This window comes from Schistocerca cancellata, chromosome 5 (assembly GCF_023864275.1).
Source record: "Schistocerca cancellata isolate TAMUIC-IGC-003103 chromosome 5, iqSchCanc2.1, whole genome shotgun sequence".
Taxonomy (NCBI): Eukaryota; Metazoa; Arthropoda; class Insecta; order Orthoptera; family Acrididae; genus Schistocerca; species Schistocerca cancellata.
In genome coordinates this window covers 678,687,153-678,703,551 of record NC_064630.1, presented here as the reverse complement: position 1 = coordinate 678,703,551, position 16,399 = coordinate 678,687,153, and the positions used below count along the sequence as shown (strand labels likewise).

Here is a 16,399-nt window from a genome sequence, read left to right as displayed (position 1 = left end):
TCTTATATTATAGTGGTTCTTTCTTCGTCTATAGATATTTAATTGCTTAACAGAAGTTACTACCTGCTTGAATTGTGTTATTATTTTCTGTTGAATCAGTATTGGAGATAACGCTACCAAGGCTTTTGTAAGGATGGGTCATCTGTACCTGTTTCATTCCATTTCAACATTTCCCATTGGTTGTCCATATCTTTTCACCTCCTATTTCTTCTGGCTGGAAACGGTAACGTACACTTTACTGGCTTCTGCCAAGTGTTTATTTGACACTGAAAGTCGTCTTTAGAGCGCCTTTTTTTATCTCGTTCATTATAGGAGAGGAGACAGAACTCAGCACTGCCGTAATCCGCATTTCATGCCAAAGATTTCATTCACTCCAGTCGGTGTTTACACTTCAAAAAAATTCTTGATACTATGTACTGTAATATATATTCCTATTTTCTTCATTGTTCCCCATACCTCTTTCTTGTCCCCATTATCAAAGGTTTTATTTTTATACAAAACGGCTATGCAAAGGTACCGGCTACGGTTATAGTATTTTTCCATTAACTGGCAGAGAGTAAAAATGGCACCATTTGTTGATCTTCCCTTCCTGAATCCATTCCATTCTTCCAAGAGATTTTTCTACATTAGTCTATTTCTTACATCATCCATTGTTCCATTGACCCGAAGATCGCTTTTCGGTAGCAGAATCTCTGATGATCTAGTGAGGTATTCTGTTATGCATTCAAAGCTACATACTTGTTCTACATGGTTCTTAGCATACTGGACTATCATCACGGAAGAAGTCGGTTCAAGAACCCGGCCAGCCATCCATCTTTAGGTTTCCCTTGATATCCCTGATTCGCATAAAGAAGATGCCAGGATGATTTCTTTCAAAAGGCACGGCAGATTTCCGCCCCTAAGCCAAGGCTCTCGGCTACGTTTTGAATGAACTCATTGTCGACGGGACATTAAACTCAAATCTCACTTGTTTCTTCCCTGTTTTTAAGTCGGATGGTGCATTGTATATTAACAGGAAGAAAGAAAGAAACATTTGAATTTAATGTCCCGTCGACAACGATCTCATTAGAGGCGGAGAACAAGGTCGGGTGGTTTCACGGATGGGGAAGGATATCGGCCGTGTCCTTTCAAGGTAACCATTTCGGCATTCGGAATAATTTAGAAAAAATTACGGAGGTCCTAAGTCTGCTTAGTCGGACGCGTATTGGTATGAAAACAGAGATCAGTTTTAAGGGCGACGGCAATAGCAAAATAAGCGTAAGCGTTTTTATTTTATGATTTGCATAAGCGGAATAAATCGTAAACACCGACTGAGGCTACCGCAGCAGCCGTCCCTGCGGAACTACAACCATACTTGCCCGCAATACGTGCTCTCTAGCAGGGAGTCGGATATCGGGCGGGTGACAAATATCAGACGCCTCGGCTCGCCGTTTCGGCAAACGATGCCCCTCTCCGGAGCAAAGGTGGAAACCGCCCACCAACTCCCGGAGCGGCGCGGAAGTTTGACACCGCCTAAGGGCGGAACACTGCCTGTATATCGGCGAGCGGCGCTGCCGCCTACGCAGAGCTCTGCTGCCCCCTTCCAACCACCAACCTTCCCCCTGTCACTCCCCTACTACACACACACACACACACACACACACACACATACGTGCCGTCCTGCATTCGCTCTGTCTACCATACAGCTCGTTTCACGCTGCAGCCGCGCACGACGCAATATTCACTGACAAAGTTTTTCCATTAGGCTTCCGCGGGGTTCACTCCGCAGCGTATTTCGCCGCGAAATTCAGTTTTCATTCGATCTTCCGCTGTTTCGAGCCATCTACAGGCCCAGAAATAATCTGACAGTTACAATATCGCAATACGTTCCAGTCTATACAGTATTCAGATGGGAAGACGTTACCGTTTTCCCCTTCATAATGTGTCGCGTGCATGTTGGAAACCATAAAATTTAAGAACCCGATTGTGAAATTTCGGTCAGTCCTTCGTAAATAAACTAGTGTTGAAGGGACCGAACTGGAACATATTCCCTGTATTCTGCACCTCTTTTCACAGCGCTCAGTTTTCTAAATCAGCAACTTGAAATGCGCCATCCGGGCTAGCATTCCTTCTGATCAACACCAGCTGGGACTACCCAGAGTCAGATCACTGGCATGAACTGAGGTACAGAAATAAAACTGTCGTGCAGCAGACTCAACAATATGAATGAAGTAGCCCTCGTAAATGAGCCCAGGAGTCGGTTCTTACAAAAAGTACTAAAGGTTTGTAACCTGTAACCGTGATCGCTGATGCCTAATGAAATTTTACACTGAATAAGGCTATCGTTACGCAAGGAAAAAAACACCGGTCAGTTGGAGGAAACTGTACAACAGACCCTTCTCAAGGAAGAATCTATTCTAAACATAATCTAGATACTTATGATAATTTTGAAATGGGTGTAATATACTGCTATCGCTCACGCACCACACAGAGGGGAAAACGATACAACGTAATATTTACTACAAAAATTACTCACAATACAAAGAAAACACTCATTAGTTAAAAAAGGGAAAATTAAACGATCACCAGGCCGCCAGGGCAATGAATCTCCAGAATCTTAAAAAAGGTAACAGGAAATAAGTTTTAGCAAATAATCACTGGCGAGGTAACAGAAGGTTACCACGCTTTTTCGCAGCACAACAGTTCAAGAGAGAATAAATGAATCTGAAGGCACTGAGTTTGCAATTACTTGTTCTGAAATACTAAGTTTGGAAAGTAAAGTTAAGTGGCGTTACTGGTTAAATAAATATAACTAAAAATTTGTTATGTAAGAAAATTACTTTCATTAACGTAATGCAAAATTTAGAAAAGGACAAGCACTTTGCTTTTGATTATTGAAAGACTGAATTAACTCTACTTTACGCAAATGAACAACTGATTTTACTTTTAAAATAGTAACAATAAAATACATACTAAGACAGCAGAAGTCACTCGCTAAGCTAAATACAAAATAAATGAAATTGCACACTTAATTTCTGCTGTATCTTTAGTTATTAGTTTCGCCAGTGAAATTGTACATTACTTTAAGTAAATGAAGCTAATAGTCAAAAGTGAAAGTTAGTTAAACCTCTGTTATGTAATACAAAAATGAACAGGCAGAAAATTTTGACTAAAACTGATCATTACCAAACAGACAAAACTGGCAGCAAATAGTTAATCAGTATTCATATTCTTACGACAGTCAGTAATTGCATGGAAAGGAAAGAGACCCTGTTTGGTAATAATGTCTGAGGACAACGAAAACACAGGTGCCCTACTTATTGTAACTACTGCAGGTTCTTATTGAAGTTATTCATACTTTGAGAAGGAAATGTTACTGGGTAATGCCTCTAAAGTACCACGAGTGTTCCTGTCACTTTACGGTCATACGATGTTGTAGCTGTGCGGACGACGAAGAATGTAACCGACAACTATGCTGAACGCCGGCCGGGGTGCCCGAGCGGTTCTCGGCGCTACAGTCTGGAACCGCGCGACCGCTACGGTCGCAGGTTCTAATCCTGCCTCCGGCATGGGTGTGTGTGATGTCCTTAGGTTAGTTAGGTTTAAGTAGTTCTAAGTTCTAGGGGACTGATGACATCAGCAGTTAAGTCCCATAGTGCTCAGAGCTATTTGAACCATTTTGACTATGCTGAGCTGACTATGCTGCTTCTGCTGCTGGATGAGAACCCCGAGTGATCTCCAGAACCACGGATAGTGATGGGACCGGTAATAGTTAGAATTGCTGCTTCTTCCGCCTGTTCATTACTACCGTGCTCTCAAATCTCGCGAGTTAATGACTTTGATGCGCATACACTGGTGCCGTCATATCTTCACACTGCGCCTGCGGAAGCGCCCAACAAACACTTCCGCACTCTTTCATCACTCAAGGTGCTCTGTTTTATCTCTGCTCGCAACGCGATAGACTCTCCATACACAAAGATAAACAACGGCATAGCTACTACCATTTTTTCGTTGCTGTCGATACACTGAAATACAGTTTCCTTGGCTATTACCCGGCATTTTACAGTATTTTCATTTTAATTACAGTCAATTACATGCAGTCAGAAATAAATACACTATTACATCGATTACGTATTAATTATAGTTTCTGTAATAAAGGTTACAGATTCAGAATCACAAGTACAGTACAAGTTATGAACGGCTATTAAACGGAGAAAAATTTTGGATGGTGAATTTTCAATGTTACCGGTTTATTAATTAGGATATCATCTAACTACTGGACTAAAAAAAACGGCCCTGAGCACTACGCGACTTAACTTCAGAGGTCATCAGTCGCCTAGAACTTAGAACTGATCAAACCTAACTGACTTAAGGACATCACACACAGCCATGCCCGAGGCAGGATTTGAACCTGCGACCGTAGCGGTCGCTCGGCTCCAGACTGTAGCGCCTAGAACCGCACGGCCACTCCTGCCAGCTACTGGACTAAAAATCTTGGCACAATTTGACCCCACTCTATTGCATGTACTCCATGGAGGCACTTACGATAACGTGTAAGCAATTATTCCACATTAACACGATTAAAAATGTGAAGTGAATGAAATTGCTAGTTATGAAGATTGAAACTAATTTAAACCAGATCCAGACTGAGCTGGCAAAGCCGGAAGGAAAACGCGACACTGGAGTGGCTGTCATCGCAACTGGTCAATGTCAGAAAAGCCTAATCACGGATGAGTGTACAGTGATTGACCCAACCGTGCCAGAAAGACGTATGTACCCCACAAGTAAATGACGAAGCCTGCTCAGTCCCGGATGAGCACTGGAATATCCAACCAAGTGTCAAATTGCGGAACCGATCAACTCTAAAAGGAACGCACGGCTAAAATGTCAGACTGCTATCCTTCCTGGGTGGTCTATGCTGCCACATGTCCCAACATAAATAATGGAGGGTCGAGTCCTGCTTTTGGCCAGGCCTGCTGCTAACCGTTATGCTTCAGATGCTGGGCTGCACCTCAAAAATGCCTTCTGCTGTATCTCCAAAGTAAGAGTGACCTCTTCTGTCTATCTAAAACAGAGAATCTGCTTCTCCACATCTCCGAAACCTAGTTCTCGGCCTCCGTTTCTCTATTGCATGTACCCCATGGAGGCACTTACGATAACGAGTAATCAATTATTCCACATTAACACGATTAAAAATGCGAAGTGAATGAAATTGCTAGTTATGAAGATTGAAACTAATTTAAACCAGATCCAGACTGAGCTGGCAAAGCCGGAAGGAAAACGCGACACTGGAGTGGCTGTCATCGCAACTGGTCAATGTCAGAAAAGCGTAATCACGGATGAGTGTACAGTGATTGACCCAACCGTGCCAGAAAGACGTATGTACCCCACAAGTAAATGACGAAGCCTGCTCAGTCCCGGATGAGCACTGGAATATCCAACCAAGTGTCAAATTGCGGAACCGATCAACTCTAAAAGGAACGCACGGCTAAAATGTCAGACTGCTATCCTTCCTGGGTGGTCTATGCTGCCACATGTCCCAACATAAATAATGGAGGGTCGAGTCCTGCTTTTGGCCAGGCCTGCTGCTAACCGTTATGCTTCAGATGCTGGGCTGCACCTCAAAAATGCCTTCTGCTGTATCTCCAAAGTAAGAGTGACCTCTTCTGTCTATCTAAAACAGAGAATCTGCTTCTCCACATCTCCGAAACCTAGTTCTCGGCCTCCGTTTCTCTATTCAGAGTGTGTCAAAAATCCTGTTTTTTTCCTCTCTGCTGTACAGAAACCTGTGCGAAAGACACTTCGCCAAACACAAGGCTCCGCTAGACACTAGTCAATCATACTTTTTCTTAAAAGAGCGGTTCAAAGCTAGCAGATATTTTAAAAGTTATTCAGTGAACTGTCATTCCACGTACACAATTCTGAGAAAAGCGAGCTCTAAATTGCCACTTCTAAGTTTTATTTTAACGTCACTCAATGTTTTCCCACGCTACAGGCCTTCTACGAGGGCAGTTCAATAAGTAATGCAACACATTTTTTTTCTGAAACAGGGGTTGTTTTATTCAGCATTGAAATACACCAGGTTATTCCCCAATCTTTTAGCTACACAACACTATTTTTCAACGTAATCTCCATTCAATGCTACGGCCTTCCGCCACCTTGAAATGAGGGCCTGCATGCCTGCACGGTACCATTCCACTGGTCGATGGTGGAGCCAGCGTCGTACTGCATCAATAACTTCTTCATCATCCGCGTAGTGCCTCCCACGGATTGCGTCCTTCATTGGGCCAAACATATGGAAATCCGACGGTGCGAGATCGGGGCTATAGGGTGCATGAGGAAGAACAGTCCACTGAAGTTTTGTGAGCTCCTCTCGGGTGCGAAGACTTGTGTGAGGTCTTGCGTTGTCATGAAGAAGGAGAAGTTCGTTCAGATTTTTGTGCCTACGAACACGCTGAAGTCGTTTCTTCAATTTCTGAAGAGTAGCACAATACACTTCAGAGTTGATCATTTGACCATGGGGAAGGACATCGAACAGAATAACCCCTTCAGCGTCCCAGAAGACTGTAACCATGACTTTACCGGCTGAGGGTATGGCTTTAAACTTTTTCTTGGTAGGGGAGTGGGTGTGGCGCCACTCCATTGATTGCCGTTTTGTTTCAGGTTCGAAGTGATGAACCCATGTTTCATCGCCTGTAACAATCTTTGACAAGAAATTGTCACCCTCAGCCACATGACGAGCAAGCAATTCCGCACAGATGGTTCTCCTTTGCTCTTTATGGTGTTCGTTTTAGACAACGAGGGACCCAGCGGGAACAAACCTTTGAATATCTCAACTGGTGAACAATTGTGACAGCGCTACCAACAGAGATGTCAAGTTGAGCACTGAGTTGTTTGATGGTGATCCGTCGATCATCTCGAACGAGTGTGTTCGCACGCTCCGCCATTGCAGGAGTCACAGCTGTGCACGGCCGGCCCGCACGCGGGAGATCAGACAGTCTTGCTTGACCTTGCGGCGATGATGACACACGCTTTGCCCAACGACTCACCGTGCCTTTGTCCACTGCCAGATCACCGTAGACATTCTGCAAGCGCCTATGAATATCTGAGATGCCCTGGTTTTCCGCCAAAAGAAACTCGATCACTGCCCATTGTTTGCAACGCACATACGTTACAGACGCCATTTTAACAGTTCCGTACAGCGCTGCCACCTGTAGGAAGTCAATGAAACTATACGAGACGAAGCGGGGATGTTTGAAAATATTCCACAAGAAATTTCCGGTTTTTTCAACCAAAATTGGCCGAGAAAAAAAATGTGTTGCATTACTTGTTGAACTGCCCTCGTAGAAAACAGTGTCCTGAACTCCCCTTTACAGATATATATTTTCTTATATAACCCAGTGAGAGAGAGAAATTCTCACTTCACTTGGAGTCACACTTCCTCCCCCACAAGGGGAAATGAAAAATCTTTTAACAATAAACAGCCACGAAGCCTCCCACTACAAAGCAGAAAGGAACATCACTCGAGCAGCCTCGCAGTTTTCTATGAAAAACGCTACTGACAAAACAAAATTCCCATGTTCTGTTTCCACTGTGCTGTTCTTTATGCAGAGAGGCCGATTTGTCTAAATAATTTATTCTGCACTGGCAGCACGTGGGACACAGTTCATTATTTGCCACAGTTCCGAACCGAACAACGCAAGGCCATAATTGTAGAATCCTGACTACACTCACCACACTGCCGCTGCAGCTAACAGTAAGAGGCCCGAGGTCTTCATCCCCTACTCCAGTTGACCTAATCGTCAGAGAGGTATTATACTCCCCAGGGAGCTCCGGGGGCTGTTCGTCATGTGTCTCTCGCCCCCTCCTACCGACTGGCCCATCCAATACCCTGTCTGATTCACACAACATAACAGCTACTGGACATTCAGTTAATCACACAGATAGAGAGGTATTAAGAAGTGTTTGAGCGCTCGCCGATCTATGCGATCACCGGTATCACTAATATTATCAGCATCAGATAATCATCATTTAGTCGACAACAACTAACTGAAACAATTGCAGCTAGTCACGGGACGAGTAGACAACTACACTACATTATTCGTCGTTGCTGAAATTGCAAAATGCATAGCTTATTCTTTCTGAATTCACTTAATCCCGGAGGCTGGTATTGTCCTTCAACAATTACACTCCATAGTACCACATAAGTAATTGTAGGCAAGCAGCAGTACTGGCAACATTTCCATCAATTACACACGATATAGTGCAGACAGTCGATGAAGGTAACAGGTAGATTCCGCCATCCTAAATTTACGAAAGGCGATTCACTGTACAGCATCACTATCTAGTAACCAACCGACGATACGAAATATCATTACGGTTGTGTGATTCGTTAGTCTAAACTTTGTCTGATAGGACCCAGTACATCGGAAAACGAAAGTTCAATAAGATGGAAGTTAATTTGTGGCACGCACTAAGATAACTTCCTCTTTCGTTCTCAGTGTGAGTATACGATTGTACAAATGCCATAGTTACTGCTGCATCAACTAACGACTGTGATAGCGGCGAAGGCTACAGGGTTTGTCAGACTGCACCACTAGCTCAACGTAGAGTCATATAGCGCCAGCTAGTGGTGGCACGAGTGAACCTAGGCTGCGAACCACAAGCATTTTGACTGCGTCTTGCATGATGGCTCAGATGTAAATCTGTAGGTTTTCCGGGATATTTGCTCAAGTGATTTATTCGTTCCTGTGGGAGATAAATCCTTCGTCAGGAACGTCAGTCATTGCAGCAGCGTGAAACAGGCTCTGGCTGTGGTGTCGCAAGATTCTCTTTTTGGACCTGTCTACACATTTTATCTACATTTCTACACCAATAGCACATCCAAACAGGTGGAAAGAGAAATTGCCCGTATGCCGATAACACTGCGCTATTTAAGGGTTGCCGCAACCAAACCATCAATGTTAGCCACCTCCAGAGAAATCAGGGCAGTACAACCTATAACGTTCAACTGCTTACGTAGTGTGTGCTATGTATTACCAATCTTGGTTTCCTACGCAGTATGTCCCAACAGAACTAATAGTCCTGTCTCGGCATAAGCCACTGCTACTGTTATACCATAACTTCGTAGGCTGGAGACAGTATATATAATGCAACTATGATTTTAAACCAGTTATGGCATTTAGAAGCAGGAATCTTGTAGTTGTGACCGTGATGTGCCTAAAGGCAAGAGAATATAATCTTTGGAAATGTGGTGCTACAGAAGACTGCTGAAGATTAGATGGGTAGATCACATAACTAATGAGGAAGTGTTGAATACGATTGGGGAGAAGAGAAGTTTGTGGCACAACTTGACTAGAAGAAGGGATCGGTTGGTAGGAAATGTTCTGAGGCATCAAGGGATCACCAGTTTAGTATTGGAGGGCAGTGCGGAGGGTAAAAATCGTAGAGGGAGACCAACAGACGAATACACTAAGCAGATTCAGAAGGATGTAGGTTGCAGTAGGTACTGGGAGATGAAGAAGCTTGCACAGGATAGAGTAGCATGGAGAGCTGCATCAAACCAGTCTCAGGACTGAAGACCACAACAACAACAACAACATGCCTAAATTCAATCCGCTCTAATGATAAAAAAAAATGGTCGCGAGCCTAATTAGGCATGGAAATGAGCAACACCTCTTTTCAAAGAATAAGATACACGCAGATTCAATGGAAAAAACACAGCCTATACTTTTCAGGTACGACAGTGCAGTGAACCTAGCCACAAGCATATCTTAACGTTAAAGAGAGTGCTAACAGCTATAGCAGAACAAACCTATTTGCATAAGCATGACATATAATGACACACACTTTTCCATTCAGGGCTTAGTCAAATCGAATAGTTTCATTAACATTACTATTAAAGTTTATAGAATTATAAAATAGTGCATGAATTTAGTCTCTCTTTACCAAACACTTTTCTACCTGACATGAAAATTAAATAGATTTTACTAGCAAACAATTTCTCACAGTTCTCTGAAGAGAAGAAGTTACTATTTTTGTAGGTAAAGCTCTTTCTGTTAATAATTTTCTATCAGTGAGTACACAAGACAGAATATGGATCCTGTTACTGGCAATATAATGTTTAACATACAAAGGAACCAAGAGTTTAGCAAATATAAATATATAACTTTTAACATAGTTTTTAACTTTAACTGCACTGGGACAGAAACTGACATAATTATAAGACAATGACTTACCTTTTTGCATTTTTTCAAAAGGCTGCACTATGATTCTTTACTATGCAAACCACTATGAGCCACAGTTTTGAAAACACTTGCTTTTGAAACTAAGAGCAAATTGTTACTTTAAAATCAATTATTCACTTTATGTTTTTTGACAACTCACGAACATTGAAATAGGCCTAAGCAGTTTCAATTGCAAAAATATCTTCAGCAAACGTAATTTACTATTGCACACACTTTTGCCACATTAACTTTGAATTTAATTAGTTTCTTCTTACTATATTTAAGTGGTATTATTTAGTTAACAACTGGGATTTAATATTTTCACAACATGGACACTCGGTAAGCATATTTAGCATGGAAAGTATCCTAAGTGGTTATGTGTCTGGGGATGATTCAAGGTAAGATTTCAAAGTATAGCTTTTGGTTTACCTTACTATTTGAAACAAATGAAACATCCACATAAACTGATCCTTCACTTTACATTTATACAACTCCTTATTTCCTTTGCAGTGATTGCTCAGTGTGGTGGCGAGTACTTCCTGGCAGGTGGATCAGCAGTTGTAAATGATAAAGTTCTGTTATTTCTTGGTGGCGATGATAGATATCATTTCCAAAATACAGCTAGCTTATTAATCCATCCTTCTGAGGATTTGGCACAATGGAAAACGGCACAAAAAGCCACTCTCGTCACCAGTACAATACACGACTTTAACATAAGCTATTGGCAGTTTGATAGCTCGTCCCAGACTAACACGTTGTCCACCTCTTCCTTCATGCCAACCACATTTCGCACGCACTGCATGATTCCGATCGCGAGGGGAACCACAACGCCTTTTATACATATAAGGAACTAAGAACCTTAAGTGAGGATCAACAAACACACAGTAACAAGACATTCTTAACAAAACATGTTGAATTACTGTGCTGTTAAACCTCTTACATTATTTGATTTTCAAACACCTGAGCAAAATTGAACGTACTCAGACATTACTCTCTGTACTTATTCTGATCGACGCTAAACTGACACACAATATTTTTTACCGCAACGCAATGTGACTTTGAATAATCCCTACAAAAGAATGGCCCTGACTAAAATTAACATATACCTTTCACAAATCACTTAGCTCACAAAAATCTTCGTTACTCGAACTACTGCAATACAGCGAGCGCCACTACTGCCAGCTAAATAAAAGATTCAAACTACTGAAGGCACTAACTACTGATAGGCATAGTTAGCAAATGAAAGATTTTGATAGAGAACAAACAATGTATTTACCTTAATAGTGTTCAAAAGTCATAATATATATAGCAGTTCATGACATCCATTCTTACAAATGTACTGTTTCTGATGGACACACGTCCAGATCATCCGCTCTCAAAAATCCGCCATCTCACTTCCCCACATCCACCACTGCTGGCGGCTCACCTCCAACTGCGCAACGTTACGCGCTGTTAACAGCCAACTGCCCAACACTACAATAGCAAATTCCAACAATGCCACCCAGCCACAGACTGCACACAGCACAGCCTGTGATATTCATACAGAGCGCTACGTGACGGTGGCGTTACCAATATAAAAACCTAAACAGCCTACTTGCAATGTCATTTGCACATATTGACAATTCTACAAAAAGTTATTTAAACAAAATTACTCAATCTTGAAGATAACCAAAGTGATTATGTAATAAAGGCAAAACGTATCATTTGCTCATATTGTACATATTACATATATCACACTTTCTACACTCTAAAAGACATCAAAGATTTTTAACAGAGAAAAGGATAAACACTCTCATGCTGTCGATTCAATCCAACAACATTTACAGAAACTCAACGATATAATATTAACTAAAACAAAAGGCAAAATAAATCAGTAGAGCATTAGAGCTATGGTGTTACAAATTCATTCGTGCTCTTCCCAGAAGGTGAAAATCAATCCCAACAAGAGTGAAGATATTCTGTTCACTCATCAAGCTCGAACTCTCTAACCGTCAGCGAACAGTTAGTGGCACAGACTTGGTGTGACTCTGTCAAATACCTTGGTGTCACAGTAGACAACAGACTGATTTTGAGGTCGCACGTAAGTAGTCACTCAGCAAATGCTGCGGCTTGTTTTATCAACTGCATTTTCGCTTCAAGACAGATGCACTGTCAGACATCGTAAACGTGACTATACTTCCTGGAATCTCTTAAGGTTCAGAAATGTGGTAAATGGCTACCAACAAACACCTGAAGAATGCAGACTCATCAAAACAAGGTTTTCCGAGTTTAACAGACGCTCCCTGCTATAATTTCGGCCCCTACACCAGGAAACACTTAGGGCAAAAGAACCATCTGCCAAGCAATGTAGGTGAAATCCATCAGATTCTGTACGAGGAAAAATTCTTCGCCCCACAATATTACAAACTATGTCTGTGCTGGACCAGTATATGGGTTCCTCTATGAAATTCTGCCTCTCAGCACGTCTAAGATACAGAACTACCCCTTCGGAGACACATCTGCGAAAATTATATTCAATGGAGTTTAAACACAAATGACAATAATGTGGGCCTGTGTAGTGAAACTTAAGACGATGAATTGTTTTCTTATTCTAAGGCTACTGCTAGTATTCCCAAACAAACAGATAAAATTGATAAAAGTGATCAAGGGAGCTTGTCTGCTTGAATAACAGATAGAATTCAGTATTATGACTCGTTTATTCCAAAAGACATAAATTTAATGCATCACAGATCAACATAGCACATCGATTATATTCTTCCTCGTGTTCGTAGAGTGCAGTGTTCCGATAGCCAGTTCACAAAGTTAAACACAGGGTGGTGATTTTACTCTAACTCAAACTTTAATAAAAGGATAACGCGGACGGACTGTAATTAATATGAATGACATTGATTGTGATCAGTACCTTGAAACTAATTATAACAATGCGTTTAAATCTGACAGCGACAGCTGCTGCTGTGAGCATACGATGAAGTAAGAGAAATTAACTCCAAAGATTCCCAGTGCCTGTGCTGCACAATGCTCACCATGTGCATCTAGACATCTCGAAATGCGATGCCCAATGCGCCTGCGAATCAGGATGGATGGCGGACGTCTGTCTCCTCCCTTCATCTTGATCACCCTTCTTACCCAGGCTCCAAGTCCAAAACCACATCTCTCCTCCATGACTGCCGGCTGGAGTGGCCGAGCGGCTCTAGGCGCTTCTGTCCGGAACTGCGCTGCTGCTACGGTCGCAGGTTCGAATCCTGCCTCGGGCATAAATGTGTGTGATGTCCTTAGGTTAGTTAGGTTTAAGTAGTTCTAAGTCTAGGGAACTGATGACCTCAGATGTTAAGTCCCATAGTGTTTAGAGCCATTCGAAGCTCCATGACTGAGTCAATTAGTCTGCTCTGTGGTTCACGGTCGAATCCCAGCTTCCACACAAGTCTGCCCAAAGCTCAGAGTAGAGTTGCGCCGAAAAGCTAAAACCACCAACAGAAATCTGGCAGAGCACACCCGTTTCAGTCTCGTATCACTCCCTGTACCATACAGTCTCCTTCATAAGATGGGAGAGAGTGTTCATCTGATCCTAACACATCTTGATGCGTTTTCTGAACGTCACGTTTCACCTCCCAATCAACACACCATTATTTAGTGCTCACAGGAAACCGCGCAGCTCATGCATCTACGTGGCATCAAAAAATGTCGCAGGTCTCTTGGTCACCCAATCTCTGGCCTCCTGCAGTGTCGCCCCATTTCACAGGTTCCGGCGAAATTTTGCTGACGCCGAACTTAAGGGACGTTTCCCAGGGCACAACATGAGAATCCCTACTGAAACGGCGGAATGCGCTTCTCCTCGACCGGGAAGAATAACCACTCTCCCATTTCGTCGCATATCGGCGAAAGTAAGCGTAGAAGTATTACTTCTTGTCTCAGGGACAATACGCCATGACCGTGCTCCGGGCTCTCTGGTTCCTCTGGCCAATGACACTTGGTGGCTTAGACCAAGTCATCTGCAACAGCTACCGCTGAGCTAAGAAGCCAAACCCGGTCTCCCCCCACTCTTTCCGTACCTGCGACTTCAGTATTCTCAGAACTGGTACCACTGAGCCTCACTCACTGCGGCCGTGACCATTTGACAAAACAAGCTCTTGGCTTCTTCACCTCTAAAGCCTTTATGCATCTAGCTACCATTAAATTCAGCATCAAGACCACCGTCGACCCTCGTTTATAGTCTCATCGACCATTTAGCCTGTAACTCTGTGTTACATATAATAAATAAAGTTTGAGTCTTACCATTGCAACCCAGTCATCATGAATGCAGAACTACTGATTGTTTTAACTTCAAGATTGACGCAGGGTAAGAGATAACGAAAGAGTTATATTTTATGTGACGTAATTAAATATTGAAAGCCTTGCTTCTTCCCCAATTTCATGATTCTAGGTAAACGGGAAGTACCCCATAGTTTTAATGAGTGAATTTGTGAGCATCAAAATATGTGACATAAATGGCCGCTGATTTTGATTACAGTGACTTTGAAACTAACGTAGATCGCAGTATTAGACATGAATTTTAACTTGATAACTCTACCAGTTCTTGAACAATAGGGTCTTTAACAGTAGAACAGACTGATAGATGGACAAGATAGTGGTCCTACAATACTTCCGTTTTTTCTGTCTGAGGCTAGTTAAGATATAATCATAAACTAATATCCGTTGGACAGGAATTTAACCACGACAGTGCCCACGAATGTGATGTGGAAATCAAGAACAGCTACACGTAAGTTCCTACAAAAAATGTAAGCAAATAACGGCAAAACTCTATGTATGGTACGCAAAGCTTGAAAATTGGCCTTCCACAATAAAGAAATACAGTTGAAGCAGAGAACTTGGCTACACGCACGCACACACACACACACACACACACACACACACACACACACATACATACATACATACATTCACGCTGGGACTCCATGAAAATGTAAATTATTTGCGCTAATGTCATACAACGCAACAGGGAATCCCTTGAACTTCATGCACTTCGAGATGTACAGGCTTGGGCAAACTTCCTTCCATTTGACTGATCAAATTATCTGTTTCTAAGATATGTGACCATTCAGACTTGGCATGTAGTAACTCCTCGGAAACGTCTTGTACGATAACTGCTTTATTTATAACACGTTTCGTGAAATATCATTCGATAACAGTGATGAAAATTAACACAAAAGACAAAATGGTGGAAATGGCTCTGAGCACTGTGGGACTTAACATCTGAGGTCATCAGTCCCCTAGAACTTATAACCACTTAAACCTAACGAACTTAAGGACATCACACTCATCCGTGCCACAGGCAGCATTAGAACCTGCCACCGTACCGGCCGCGCTGTTCCAGACTGAAGCGCCTAGAGCCGCTTGGCCACACGAGCACGCTACATGCATATCCAAATGCAGAGATATGTAAATAAGCAGAACACAGCGCTGCAGTCGGCAACGTCTGTTCAAGACAATTAGTGTCTGGCGCAATTCGTAGATCGGTTACTACTGCTGCATTTATAGGTTATCAAGACGTAAGTGAATTTGAAGGTGGTGTTACAGCCGGCGTACGAGCGATCGGACACAGCGTCTCTGAGGTAGCGATGAAGTAGTTATTTTCCCGTACGACCATTTCACGAGTGTACAGTGAATATCAGGGATTATCAGGAATCCGGTAAAACTTTAAACTTCCGACAGCGCTGCGGCTGGAGAAAGATCTTGAAGAACATGACCAACGACGACTGAAGAGAAACGTTCAACTTGACAGAAGTGGAACCCTTGCGAAAATAGCCGCAGATTTCAGCGCTGGGCTATCAACAAGTGTCAGCGTGCGAACCATTCTATGAAATATCATCGATATGGGATTTCGGAGCAGAAGGCCCACTTAGGTACCCTTGTTGTTTGCACGACACAAAGATTTATGCCTCGCCTGGGCCCATCAACACAGTTATTGGACTGTAACGAGTGGAAACAATGGGCCTGGACGGACGAGTCTCGCTTCAAATTGTATCGATCGGATGGACGTATACGGGTATGGAGACAACCTCATGAATCCATGCACCCTGCATCTCAGTAGGGGACTGTTCAAGCTGGACGCTCTGTAATGGTATGGATAGTGTGCAGTTGGAGTGATATGGGACGCCTGATACGTCTAGAAACGACTCTGACAGATGACACGTACG

The 16,399-nt window shown here is 42.6% G+C and overlaps 1 protein-coding gene across 1 annotated transcript in view; it reads left to right on the top strand.

Annotated features, from left to right (window-relative positions):
* Window positions 1-16,399, top strand: part of LOC126188760 (roundabout homolog 3-like) — a 310,858-nt gene that overhangs the window by 44,566 nt on the left and 249,893 nt on the right. The window lies entirely within an intron of this gene.